The sequence below is a fragment of the Typopeltis vanoorti genome, chromosome 13, assembly GCF_054136105.1.
Source record: "Typopeltis vanoorti isolate ZY-2024b chromosome 13, IOZ_Tvanoo_1.0, whole genome shotgun sequence".
NCBI lineage: Eukaryota > Metazoa > Arthropoda > Arachnida > Uropygi > Thelyphonidae > Typopeltis > Typopeltis vanoorti.
Window position 1 is genome coordinate 86,450,464 of NC_143561.1, and position 14,164 is coordinate 86,464,627.

The 14,164-nt window shown below is 35.4% G+C and overlaps 1 protein-coding gene across 4 annotated transcripts in view; it reads left to right on the forward strand.

Moving 5' to 3' along the window:
* Positions 1 to 14,164, forward strand: part of Mctp (multiple C2 domain and transmembrane region protein) — a 642,744-nt gene that overhangs the window by 228,406 nt on the left and 400,174 nt on the right. The gene's annotated exons all lie outside the window — the stretch shown is intronic.

Consider the following 14,164-nt stretch of genomic DNA (forward strand, 5'->3'; position numbering starts at 1 on the left):
GCAGAGTTTATCAGCCTAGAGCATAGTCTGTTTTTATACGATCAATATCTATCAGTTCCATAAAATTCCGTTCTTTACCGCACGTGAGGAAAAAGCTATAATTTTGTGCCTCGGGTCGAAATGGTCAATCGGTCACATTCGTGAAAAAACGCCGTGATTCTATGCTATTACTTTAATATGATGGAGGGATTTGTGAAAGTGGTGTAAGCAGCCGAATCTCAGTACAGTGGCAGATGTACTAATGTTACTGTGCTTTTGACTTCCATTTGTATTTTTAAAAAAATCTCGCCCACGAAAGGTGCGTACCTCGAGAGCACTTAATTACTACAGTGGTTTGACTATGGATTACCCAATCCAAGAACTTGAGACGAAACGTTATTCTGATGGCATTTCAGGCTTCATTTACAACCTAAAGACTTCGAAAACATCCGTTCTGAGGATGTTTTGAAACCCCACAAGGCAAGAGTGCTGGAAACTCCCATATTCATGAAAGCTCTATGGATGTGAGGCATGGGTAATGGTTAGACTGAGGCGAATATTGTCATTTGAAAGAACGTACTGTAGCAAAATTCTACGAATTAAATGGATTCAAAATGTAACGAATGAAGAATTATATAGAAAATTCAATTGGAAAGAGAATGTAATTCAGAAAATAAAAGAGAACAACTTTTTTTTTTGACATATATACATATGGATGACAACAGAATGATAACCAATCTTAATCTTCGGTACAATAGACTACTTAAAATGAAGACTGTGAAAGACGAGTGAGTAGATGATGTAAAGGAGAGACGGGGAAAGATTTGAGCCACTTGGCAATGGACAGAAGGGAATGACAGAAGCTGAATTTAGACACCAACGGGCATTCGACTCGTGGCATTGAGGAGAAGTAAAGTAAATATCTGAAAACTATTCACTCATAAATTAGATAAAACAATCAGAAAACACAAAAGGCAAGAATGTCACGACATTTTCTCTTCGGTTGCGAAGATCGGATTCGAATTCCGTCTTTAAGGGGATTCTCAATGAAGGTGAGTTGACTCCCGTAAATTCTGGTTTTCACATCCTGAAATACAAAACTCATTTGTTATCTCCTCATTATGAAATGGGATATAATGAAATGCTTAAAATGATGGAAATCTAATGTGCTCAAAGATATGTTTGAGTGAACTTAGCTTAATTTTTTATCAAATGATTAATCGCTTCTATTATAAGTGTTTGGTGGTTGTTCGTATTATCACCACTTATTTCTTACGAAATTGTATCGATGAGCGGGCATAATATTGAAATAATTGCGTTTCTTTTTTACTATTAGTGTTGCTTTATGAACAGATTCTAAATATTTAATACAAGTTAAAATAAAACTTAATTTCCCAAAGAGTTTGGTAATGTGAACAGTTTTTTTATGCCAATCGGAAAGCGATAGCATGTGGTGACACTGTATGTAATGGCTAAAGTTCTCCTTCACTCATGGAAATTGAAATTGTGCGCTTCACAAGTAACATATAGCTATTAGGATTTCCATGATGTTTAGAGAGCGGACTGTTCTTACTCCGGTAGCAAAATACTATCTTTTACCGACTTAGGTCGGGGGTTAGTTTTCTGAGGACTTACAGCTCCAGGGCAAGTTTCTTGTTTGAATGCTTGTCTTATGTCTGTAAATTGCGTGTGTTCCTCTGATCTGTTTGCCTGTTTTGAGGAACGAGAAACCTGAGTTTCTGGGAGGAAAACTCATCTCCCTATGAAGCAGACTATCTCACCGTTTGATTGAAAACGTCTCATGAAGGTTGCTTACGTAATAAACGGGATTCGAATCAAAGGGCTCGTCTAAACCAATACAAGTTTGATTTGTGCGCTACTGAGGCTCTTGAACAGTTATTGTTGGAAAATGTTAGAATATTCAGCATTTATCTGAACTTCATCTGATTTTTAAATCACTGTTCTCAGGCATTTTTAATACTGTTGTTAAAGGTCAAGAGGATGGAAGGTATGCTCACTTGTAAAATTATAAGAAACTACATATCCTGATTAAATCGACTTTATGTAATACATATCTTATACGCACAAAACGAATAACCAGGCTAATTTATGGTTTTAAAATAATTCAATTTTATTATAAAATTATTTGATTTACGTTTCTTGGCGTCCATACACTATTTTTCAGTTTACCTTTTCCTAATTTTTTTCATATCTTTATGTAATGAGTCTTAAAACTACGTATTTAAATTAAAACGTGTATTTATACAAATTGTATAAACTTTTTTGTATAAATAATGCTAAATTATAAGTACTTAATTAAATCTCGCATACTTATAATTTGTCTACAATAAATAAAAACTTATACAGTTAATCAGAAATGAATAAATTTCATTAGGTCAACTACCGAAGATCATTTTATCATTTAACGTTAAAACTGATTTTATAACAAGCCATGGGAACATAGTTAATCAAGGACGATCTGTTTTCTTGATTTCCCTGGGATATGTATAGATCACTGGGTTCAATACGTGAATAATTTTTCTTTCAAATCAAAACAATGTTGAAGGACACCAAATAGAGCGGCAGTAGAATTAGCGAAACCTAAAAACTGAAGTAGCTGAAGAACGAAGCATTTATTTCAAGCCAGTATTATATACGCTCATTTAAAGATAAACCGAGTAACAAATTTTTCTTGCAAAGACTATTTTGATTTCATAAGGCTTTTTTTTTTTTTTTTGCACCTCCTTCAATAAAGAACGACACGTGACTTTTGATTAGCTGGAAAGATGAGAGAAGGAAATCCGACATCGTCTTAATGCGATAAGGATATCCTGCGAACGAATAAGAACGAAAAATCCGGGACGTAACTAAGTAATAATTCATTCAAGAGAGTCAAGACTAGGAAAAACTTGATTTGAAGCCATCTGTTACACTTCGTGGTTCCCGTTTATATAAGAATTTCGAAACGCATCATATTTTTGTTGGGGGGAAGAATAAGGTAATCTGTATTTAGCCAACCAACTACCCTTTATTTCTCGGGATTAAAACAAAACTCGCGTCGTCAGTGCCGCGCCGTGGGTAGGAGGCGCCCTTGTGCAAAACGTTTTTCAGCGCCCTCATAAAATAAGTTTCCATGAAAAATTTTACTTTGTTAAAAGTACAAAAAAGTTTATACGCATACATAAAAATAAATTTTATTTAACAGTAGTAGAACATTGTAATCACTGAAATTCATAAATAAGAAATTTTTAATAATAAACATTTTCAAAAATGTTTATTCCTTAATATATAAATACAACGGAATATATATATATATATATATATATATATATATAAACAAAATTTTATTTTAATATAAAAAAATATTACATAACGAAGATAATTTGGATACATGCTTTTAACTATATAACAATTAGTATAAATATAGATTTATTTTACATATTTATCCGTCTTGCTCTGGCCGGCACAAAATTTTTAATAATATCTTTAATGTCTAATGAGTCCATAATATTTTCAATTGATATAACTGATAAATCCGTTAGACGCTCTCTAGACATTGTTGACCGCAAATAATTTTTTATTAGTTTCAGTTTTGAAAAACTTCTTTCCCCTGTTGCTACGGACAATGTTAAATAAATTCGCATCACAATCGCAGTATTCGGTAACGTGTCGGTTAATTTATTTTCGTATATATAATTTAAAACATCCTGAGGAGCCGACTCTTTTTTAATAAAACATTGCAAAGTTTTTAATTCTCAATATCGCGATTGTCGGAATCTTGATTGTCGCCCAATTTTAAGTGCAAACCTTTACAATGTTTCATTAAATCTTCATCGCTCCAATCTTTTAATTTGCTAATGTCTCTTATAACTTTAAAGTCTTCGCTATGTTGTTTTAAGAGTATGAATCTTTCCGTGACTGAAATTATTGTCGTGTCTAAAATCGCAAAGAAAAAAATTATTTTAAAATTTTGTTTAGGATCATGCATTGTCTCATCTGATGCTTTGTAACCAAACATTTTTGTTTTTGTTCTTTTGCGAATGTCTGGTAAAATAGGATCAATATTAAGATTGCTTGCCAGTTCTAATAATATTTTCAAAATATTGGTCTGTTCGGCGAGTATTTAATTCTTGTATAACATAATCAGGATTTTCTGTAATTTTTCCTATATCAAATGTCGGATTCTGCATTATTTTGCTTGCAACATTTACGAGACTTAAGATTTCATACCAAACATGAACAGAGCAAATAAATTTAAATGAATAAATCTTTGAAATTAAGTTGTCTGCCTGAACTCGAGAATCGATATCTTTAGTTTCATCTTCCGTAATATCAAAAAGAGCCTGGTAAATTTCCTTGATATTATTTTTAAGTGGCTTTATTGCTTGTACTCTACTTTCCCACCTAGTAGCAGAAAGTGGTTTCAAATTTAAAACACGAACATGTTTTTTTAATATAGCCCAACGTTTCACAGATATTGAAAAATAATTATATAATTCCTGTATTACCCCACAAAAAATTAGTTTCACAGGATATCTTAGCTGCATCATTAACTACCAAATTTAATGAATGAGCAGCACACGGAATAAAAAAAGCCCTTGAATTTATTTCAAGGATTTTTTTCTGCAGTCCATTATGTTTGGCTCGCATATTTGAACCGTTATCATAAGCTTGGCCGCGTAAATCCAAAATGTTAATATTCAATAATTTAAAATAATTTTTTATAAATTGAAATAGTCCTTGCCCAGTGGTATCTTCTACAGATTGAAAACCCAAAAAATGTTCATGAATTTCTGCTATATTTGTATCTTTATTTTGATTAACAAATCTAATAACAATAGATAATTGTTCTGTGTGGCTTATATCGGGAGTAGTGTCGAGAATTAATGAATAATATTTCTCATTTCTAAAATTTTTTGTTTTATAGCTTCAGAAATTATACGGATGATTTCATTTTGTATTTTATCACCTAAATAATGAGCAGTGTTCCTTTTTTGTGATGTTTGGATGCGATTCAAGTGTTCTGTCATTATCGAATCAAAAATTTAGCGACAGTTTCTAGTAACTTTAAAAAATTGCCGTTATCATTTTCAAAAAGATTTTGTGAAGAACCTCTAAAAGCTATACACTGTCTTGATAAATATTGTATTATGTAGATTAACCGTTCTATAACAGATTGCCCAATATTTTTTCTCAGTTTCGTATAATCTTTGTTGTGTGCAATCAATAATGCATTTCTTAATCAACGACATTTTAAGTTCGCTGTATTTTGAACAGTTTTTAATGTGCGCGGAACTTGTCTCGTGTATTTTTATTATATGACTCAAATGTTGCCAATCGTTACAACCGTATTCATTAGTAAGTTGGGAATTTTGACTACCAAATCTTTTACAATAATAACAGAAAACCGAATTTCGCGATTCTGAATAAACTAAATAACTTCGTAAAAGTTTTTCTCCATTTGCTAAGTTCGATGATAGTATGAATCGGAAAACTTGCGGCCAGATTCATCTTTGGGAAATTCTTTGACCACTTGACGCGGGCAATGCTCAACTAAACAATCGCTAACTTTGGTAGTTATGATTCGGCCAAGTACCTGGATCATTAACATTAAAATTTGAAGTTTCGTGTTTCGCTGAATCGGAATCCAATATTTCTTCTGCTGCAACTTCTGTAGACAGTCCAGTTTCATTTTCGCATGTAACATTTGTGTCTTCATAGTTACCTTGTGTCCTCTCTTTTTCTGGAGTAGAGCTACACGGAGTACTTGCTTCGTCAGAACTTTCTGTTCTTCGTTTTTTATGTGGTCCTTAAGTTAAAAATTTATTCAGCGATCCAGCCAGTTTATGTTCCAGTTGTACTCGCTGCAATTGTCTTTTCCTGTTTTGTGCACCAGATAACTTCTTTGGCTTTTTTCCCGACATCTAAGGGTTAACACACTTGGTTAGAGTTTAAAATAAGATCATTAAAAGTTGTCCACCAAAATAAATAATTTCTGAAATTTTCCCTTCAACTTATTTTTTAACCCCTTAACCGACTATTATTTTTAAGGTGAATGGCCCAAGACTATTTTTTTTTAATTACAGAATTTGATTTTTCAGATGTTTTGAATAATAAATATGCTTACATGGAGATACGTAATGAACAATCCTTGACAAATTACTAATGAGAAGTGAAAGATGTGCGCGATTGTAGGCCAGTATAATAGAGAAAAAGCCACTATTAAGAAGTGCATGTGATTGGTGCGGTATTAACAAAAGATAGAGCTACCCAAACAAAACAAGCTGACAATTGAATTGAAATGCTAATTCTCTTAAACCGATTTCATCATTTAAGATATTATTTAATAATATCTTAAATGCATTCACTATATATTTCTTAGTTTTAACACGTTTATGACGGGGGGGGTAGTGTCAAGCAAAACCATATATTGCACCTGTTGTATATAGCAGTTTCTGTTGGAGGGAAGATGTCATTCATTAGTTAGTGTTTATATTCCCAATTGTCTGTAATTGCACTATTTGTTGAGGAATATATATATATACAGTATATATTAGTCTGCAAATGTCTATGAACCTTATCCAGTGACATGATAAAACTAATTCGGGGAGATAGAAACACGCAGTTTGAGTAGGAGAATTCATGCATAATATAATTTAATAGATATATATTTATATAGACTATAAAAGTTTATGAAATTCACATGGTATGATACTTTATGGGTTGTTTCCTTAAGTATCTAATAAGTGGGTTCGAAAATGTTTAGTTTTAGGATGTATGACTGTAATTTTTTTATTAATAAAATATAAGTAGATATTTAACTGTCAATGGGAAATGGCGCCTTTTTATTTGTTAACTAAACGCTGTATTTTTGTAAAATATCTTGTTGCCGTAATACGCCTGAGCGAGCGCCCTTATTAAGCAGCGCTGAGGCAGGCTGCCTCTATGCTACATCCTGTCGACGGTACTGGGCAAAGCACAGCGTAAGAATGAATTCACGATCTGTCTTAAACTAACAATTTCCACTAAAAATATAATAAACAATCGAGAATATTTCTAAAATATTTGCTGAGTCGATGCTTACTCTGTGAAATAAAATCTGTGGTAATATTGATAACGTTTCACTTCAAACGATATAATTCAAGAATAAGAAAATTTATTTTTTTAAATTATTTCCTTTGGTGAAATGGCGCCCCTATCTTCAAGTGCCCTTGTGCGGCGCACAATCTGCACAACCGCATGGCTCGGCCCTGCGCGTTATAATTCTCTAAAAAGAATTCACTATACGATTTTTAATGCTGAATTTGGAATAGTACATTCATTTGTCTCGTGATAATAATGGAAAATTCGAGGACCTCTTCTCAAGTCATAAATAGTTGAGAAAAATTGAGTCTTATGTTAACTAATTCAATACAAAACTTTTTATATTTTTGAAAATATTAAGTTTAATAATATTCATGGAAGTCGTATAATTAAGTATACCAAAGTACATAAATCTGTAACACAGTCGGATGGATGAAGCGAAATGTGCTCAGAATCGAACTCAGATCCTTTTTTAGGTCTAACATGGAAGTGGCAGGGTTTTGCATCCTTCAGACAAGAGCATTCAATGAGCCAACTATAAGTGACCTGCATGCAGTGTGTTGTGATGAAATTATTTCAGGTAATGAATAGGTGGGAGATGAATTCATCGGCCAGTGATTATTGGAGGCCTGAAATGGCTTGAAAGAAGTTCCATGTTTGGTCTCTAGTATTTCCGGATTATGTAAAAAAAAATAAAATAAATAAAAATAAATGTGGGTGGGAGCCACGAAATAAAGTAGAACCGAAATTGGGGATTACTATCTGAAATTCACAACCATGATTTCTTATAGTCGTGATAAGGAAATAATTAAACTGAAATTTGGTAGGTAGATAACCGATCACTTGTCTGACTTGTTTCCATAACACAATGATCAACTAAATATATAAAATATTTTATTGCATCTTATTCAAAATAAGTGAATTTACTAATATCGCCTTGAGCTCAGGACAGGATGCTGTTAATTTACTTTGGCAATTTCTAAATAAAAAATTTAACCCCGAAACTTCGATGTGTAAAGAAGCTTATATACTTCCTTTAATTTTGACCCCCCCCCCCCTTTTATAGCGTTCGAAAATGGGTTGCATGACAATCTAGTAATGGCAGCGAATTTCTTAGTGACCATTTGTTCAAGATCATTTCATATACTATCCAAGTTTTGGAGAATTTGCCTTTCGGGCTTCCTCCTTTCCGCCACTGTTCGTGAATGCGTAGTTCTGCAATATGTAGCACACGCTCTTTCCATACAAAGGCTGCGTGTTCATGCGCTTTGAATGGTGAGCCTCAGTTCGTCGCATGACTTTCTAATTGGTAAATGGGTGAAGCAATCGTTACATCTTGCAAAATGCTATTTCACTGGCGAATGGCTTAAGGAAATGTTTAAGATTTGTACCGATGCAAAATATGGTCAAGCAATCTAATGTTAACGACGAAAGTTCCGAAATGTTCTTTATTTTCTAGTCTCAGTTCTTCAAATCAAATAAATCAGTCTGAGAATCCACACGAATTACCGAGTCTTCAAGATTCAGAATATACAGATTGCAAGAATGCTGTGATTTTGCTAGTAATTCTATCAGAACGAAGATGCACTCGTTTTTATTTTGTATTCAAAAACTGCAGTAAGGCTACCAGATAAACTGTGCTCAGGGGAATTCTCTGTTCCCCCGCAAACTGAAGAGTCATACGTGGGAATTTTTTTCTTCAGTCTGCGCTATAATTCTTGCAATAGACCGTCGTTGAAGTCTAAGAGCTGATGCTCTCTATAAATTGATTGTATGTAGTGTATATTTTTTTTTTGTTTATTATAGGAAACTGGATGGCTCTGTAGCAATGTTATTTGCTTCTATAGCGCTAGACTGCTTGAAGAAATAACATTTGTTAGACGCTCGTCGTCCCCTAGAAGAACCTTTCTTTGGACTTTCTTCGGCAGGCAAGTAGAGTTTACTCTCGGAAACTACGATTTTAACTCGATTCAAAATCGACCATAGAACTTGCGCTGTGTGTGATATACATGTATATACTTGTTAGGGATTAGCTAGAAGATTACGATACTTGGCTACCATAATTTCTCCTTTGAAAGCCTTCAATAATAGTGTCGGCGCATCAGTAATTTGCTAAAGAGTGGAAACTGGTTGCTGCTCATCGATCTTCAAAAGGTTAGAGATAAAAGACCTCCTCCTGTTCCTCTTGAAAAAAAAAAATAAAAGGCATTAGAAGATTTGCTTCTATGAACCTCCTAGAATCCAGAAAACTTTGAGTGACGTTACCTCAGAATTGATGGTAATGAGTTTAATTTTAGCTTGATAGTGTGTATGCTGGAGGTTCCATTTCAAACAGCATTTGGGATGGTCCAATCTTCAGCACTTTTAGGAGGATCGATGAATCGTTCTTACTGCTTTTTCGATGTGCTTTTGATGTTTCAAAATAATGATTAACAAACTAAATATTTAGAAAATTTTTTCGCTATATACACTGAGTGGCGACTTTATTAGAAACAGCATTTAATGAGTTGGATCCCTTTTGCCTTAAGAATGTCCCGTGTCTGTGGCATTGATTTAACTGTCTAAAATGTTCCTCTGGGATGTTTATCAGCGCTCTCACAACGGTATCGTCCAATTGTGGCACATTGGATGGTGGCACGTTGCTGCTGTGAACTGCGTGTTCCATCTCATCCCAGATGCTCTATTGGTTTGAGGTTTGGGGACTGAGTTGGCCACTGAAATAAAGGAAACTCGCTGGCCTGTTCCTCGAATTACTTTAACACGCTACGCGCTTTGTAGCATGGCGCATTGTCTTTCTGGAAGCACTCTTTTGACACTGAGTAAACTGCAGCCATGAATGGGTGTACGATCAACAATGATGTTAAGATAGTCTGTGGCATTCAGTTGGTGTTCAATTGGTATCAGGGGACTTAACGTGCGCCAAGAAAATACATCATAACCCTCCCGCGCCATCAGCCAAAGGTTTGCTATTTGGCAGGAAGGTTCCATGGCCTGATGTTCCCGCCATATTCTGGTTCTACCATCAGCATACCATAGTACCAACCGGAACTCTCCAGACCAAGCGACATTTTTCCAGTTCTCAGCTGTCCAGTATTGATCACGTGTCCACTGAAGCCGCATCTTCTTGTTCTTAGCTGACAGCAGTGGGAGCTGGGATGGTCGTCTGCCCTTACTCCATCCGTGACAGTGGGCGGCGAACTGTGTTCTACGAGATGATGTTCGTACTACCACTCTGGTACCGAGCTGTGATTTGACTGGTTGTGACCCTCTTATCGCGTTTCACAATCTTTGTCATTCTTCTCTGGCCTCACGCATAAATGAGATGTTTAAGGACTGCCGTTGACTTGAAGTCGCCTGGTTATTATACCACTCCTGGTACACCCGAACACTGTTGTGCGTGAAAAGCACAGAAGAATAGATGTTTGTGAGATACTGGTACCAGCTCGTCTGAAGCAAACAATCATACCACGTTCAAAGTCATTTAAGTCACGCCTTTTATTATCTATTCTGATGCATCAGACACAAAAAACAGAACCTTCGGAATCCTGTCTGCCTGATTTATATCGCAAACTGCACCACATGACTCATTTCTCAGGAACGGTCTGTTTTCTTAATGTGCGTACACAGACACACAAAAGACGTAATGTCTTGTGTGTCTGTGTATTTTATATATATGCACACACACAATGAATCGGCTTATGGTGATTTGTATAACTGACGATTTCGAGAAGAAAGCAGATACACATTCAAATTTTCGAATCGCGCGCAAAGTGATCACTTGGTAACACTTGACAAGATAAAAAAAACTGCACTAAGCGAATTGTGTTTGACGGAAGCTCTTTTCATGAAGGAATAAAGTTGCAAACTTGGATGTCTTATGATGTCTCAAAAACATCATCTAGATGGTTTCACGCGGAGAAGAATTATTGGAAAGTTTCAAGGCCGCAGAATTAATATCGCCAGAGATAGTGTGGAATCCCACAGTTGTATCCAGGCTCTGAGAAGCGTTTCAAATTAATGGAATGTGTTCCAGTCGTTTGCTAAGAGGTCACCGTTCCTTTACCACTGAGCATGATGACAGATTTTTGGTTATAACAGCGACGAAACGTAATCGATGCACCACGGCAGGTCATCTTTTAAGTCGGCTCCATTCAAACACAGGTACACGGATATCTCGACAAACTGTGGTAAGTAGGCCTATACGCCCAAAGGCCTGTGGTCTGCGTCCCTTTATTCACAGCTCATCGTTGAGCAGGTTTTCAGTGGTGGTGTATCCATAAACATTGGACAAGACACCAATTGGGCTAATGTACTCTTTACAGATGAGTCGTTTTAGTCTTGCCTGTGATTCTAGATGATACTTGATCTAACTTGAAAGTGGTACAGCGTACCATCGCGAGAATGTTCTTGAAAGGGATAGATACTGGGGTCATGGTGTGGGGGGAGGCATTATGCTTAATGGATACACCGAGCCACAAGTGCTGGAAGAACGGCGTATGACTGGTGAACGATATTGCAGTGAAGTTGTTCAATATAATGTTCGACTGTTCCTTTTGTGCTGTAGGCAAAGAATTCATTTTTATGAATGACAGTGCCATACCACATCGTATACGAGAAGTGGAGATACTTTTGGAGACCGAGGATATTAATCGAATCGAGTGGTCAGCACACTCTCCGGATCTCAATCCCATAGAACATCTTTGGGACGCAATAGGGAGACTCATTGCTGCTCCCAATTCCCGTCCAGAAAACAAAGCCTTATTCTTGCTCTGAAGGAGAAGCGGGCCAGTTTGCCTCAAGAACTCATGAATTACATGGTGTTAAGCATAGTGTTAAGCATTCAACGTTGTGAGAGCTGCATCGCAGTTCGGGGTGGACATATTCCATACTGAAATGTCTCGCCGCATAGTTTCTGCAAGCACTGCACATTAATTCTTTAACTACTGCCTTATGAAATTTGTAACTTTTCCAAAAACGTGTTGCAATTTAATTGGACTAGATTTTTTGCTTGCAGAGTTGTGAATGAGTAGAATGGGTTGCCAGAGTCAGTTGAGTGCTTTATCTCTTAATGAGTTCGAGGAGAGGCATGATAGATTGTCTCCGGTGATGAGTCTTTGGACTCCATGAAGGTGCCCGTATAATAATAATAAATTATTGCTAGTATGCTGGTAATAAATTTATGTCCACATTTGACTTTTGTTGTGAATTTTTTTTTCTTCTTCATATGCCGGTAAAATTGTACTTCGTCCTTAGCTTTTGGACACCTGTGTGTGCGTGCGCGTATATATATATATATATATATATATATATATATATGCATGCACACGCACACATAAAGTATTGCTCATAGGTACATGTCATCTCAGATAAAATCGGAAAAAAATTATTGCTAGTATACTATAATCTTTGAAGCCAGTGTATTCAGATCGATACGGTCCTTGTGGAAAATAGTACATTTTACTTGACTATTCTTTCTCTGTGGGTAATGCAATGTTGCATTGTTTCTTTCTCCTACACTGTGACATGTCAAAAGGTGTATTGTATAGGAGTTCCATAAAACAATACCACTATTTTATATGCAGTTACTTTTTGAAAAAAAAATAATCTATAGCAGCATCGAATAATGTGAATGATAGTTTGGAATATAACGTTTATTTGAGGTAAGGTGAATAAGTTCAAGGTGAGCGCCCTCTGTAACTTGGCATATAGAACTTGTAACGCAGCTGATCTAACATTCGCGGATTATAATTACTGTATCTGTAGCGTATAATTTCGTCTTTAACTTTTGTGAAGTCACTTTTGACGTGCATGCTTCATACGTTACGCAACTCCACAGGTAAGAATAAAAAAAAAAACTAAAGGTGCAAAGTCGAGACGATGAACTGGCCCTGAAATGATCTTTTTCTATCTCCCAGCTACTATGGGAATAGTTAATCTAACTTTTGTTTGTCTGCATTAACGTTTCTTTAAATTGATTATGCTGCTGTATATTTACCACGAGATGACTGATGTTCGCCTAAGTTATTCTCGTTTTACGTAAATCTGTCTCAAATTTTGCGACAGAATCATACGATCATAAGAAGCAGAGATGTTTGCCGAACTGTCACCATTTTGACACTTCTGATTAACAGTCTTGTCGTGGATGTACACAACTGCCAACGACTTAGTTTGCAAAATAAATCTCCATCTATTTGAACAGTAGCTGTCACACCTTGGCTCGAACTCATTCACCAACAAAGCATTCGCAAATGACTACGGCAACTCATTCCAATCATTGATCACTCCCAAAGCATATCAAAAAGCCCAAATTAGGCTTAGCGATGGAATAGGTTCGACTCTTAAACCAATCTCATAAATTTATCTAACCTACTCACGGCTTGCCCAAAATACTTGTAATTATTCAATACTTATTACATGTTCATAAATAAACTAAAATGGTAATAAAAGAAATACGAAAAATACAAATTGGAAAAACACCCCATTACCAAATTTCACTTTGTGTGGCATGAGCTTTAGCACTAATAATAAATTAGTCTTTCATTGTGAAATATTTTCTTGATTTTTAATTAAGAACAACATCAAGAAGTGCCAACAAACACGTTCATAAGATTAAAATCGAAAAAAAAAAAAAATAATGCTAAGGTTCACACCGTAAATTTCCATTACAGAACATTTCCCAATGTTTACGATACATTCGACACGCGTAGCGGTAACGAGACATTCATCTCGCTGTGTGGGCATTCTGTTTCACACAAAAACACTGCTGTTGTCAGCAGAAGTTTCATTATTTGCGTCTGGCATGTAATGCTAGACGGATAAGCTTATTCACTTAAATAGAAACTGTGTTATATCATAATACAAAATACATTACTTGGATATTTATTATCTTTTAACGCATGATGTCAACAGGCAATCCATTAATGAAAAATCTTTAACTTTAATTGACATAGTAAGCGTCTTAGTAAAGAAAAGTGATTTGATATTGGAAATGCTCAGTGAATAGTGTTCACAACTTAGAGAATTATTCCTAACCTATTAAATATTCCTTTTTTTTAAAAGTAATGAAGTCCAACGGACTGTTAATATTTGCTTACCCTAAATG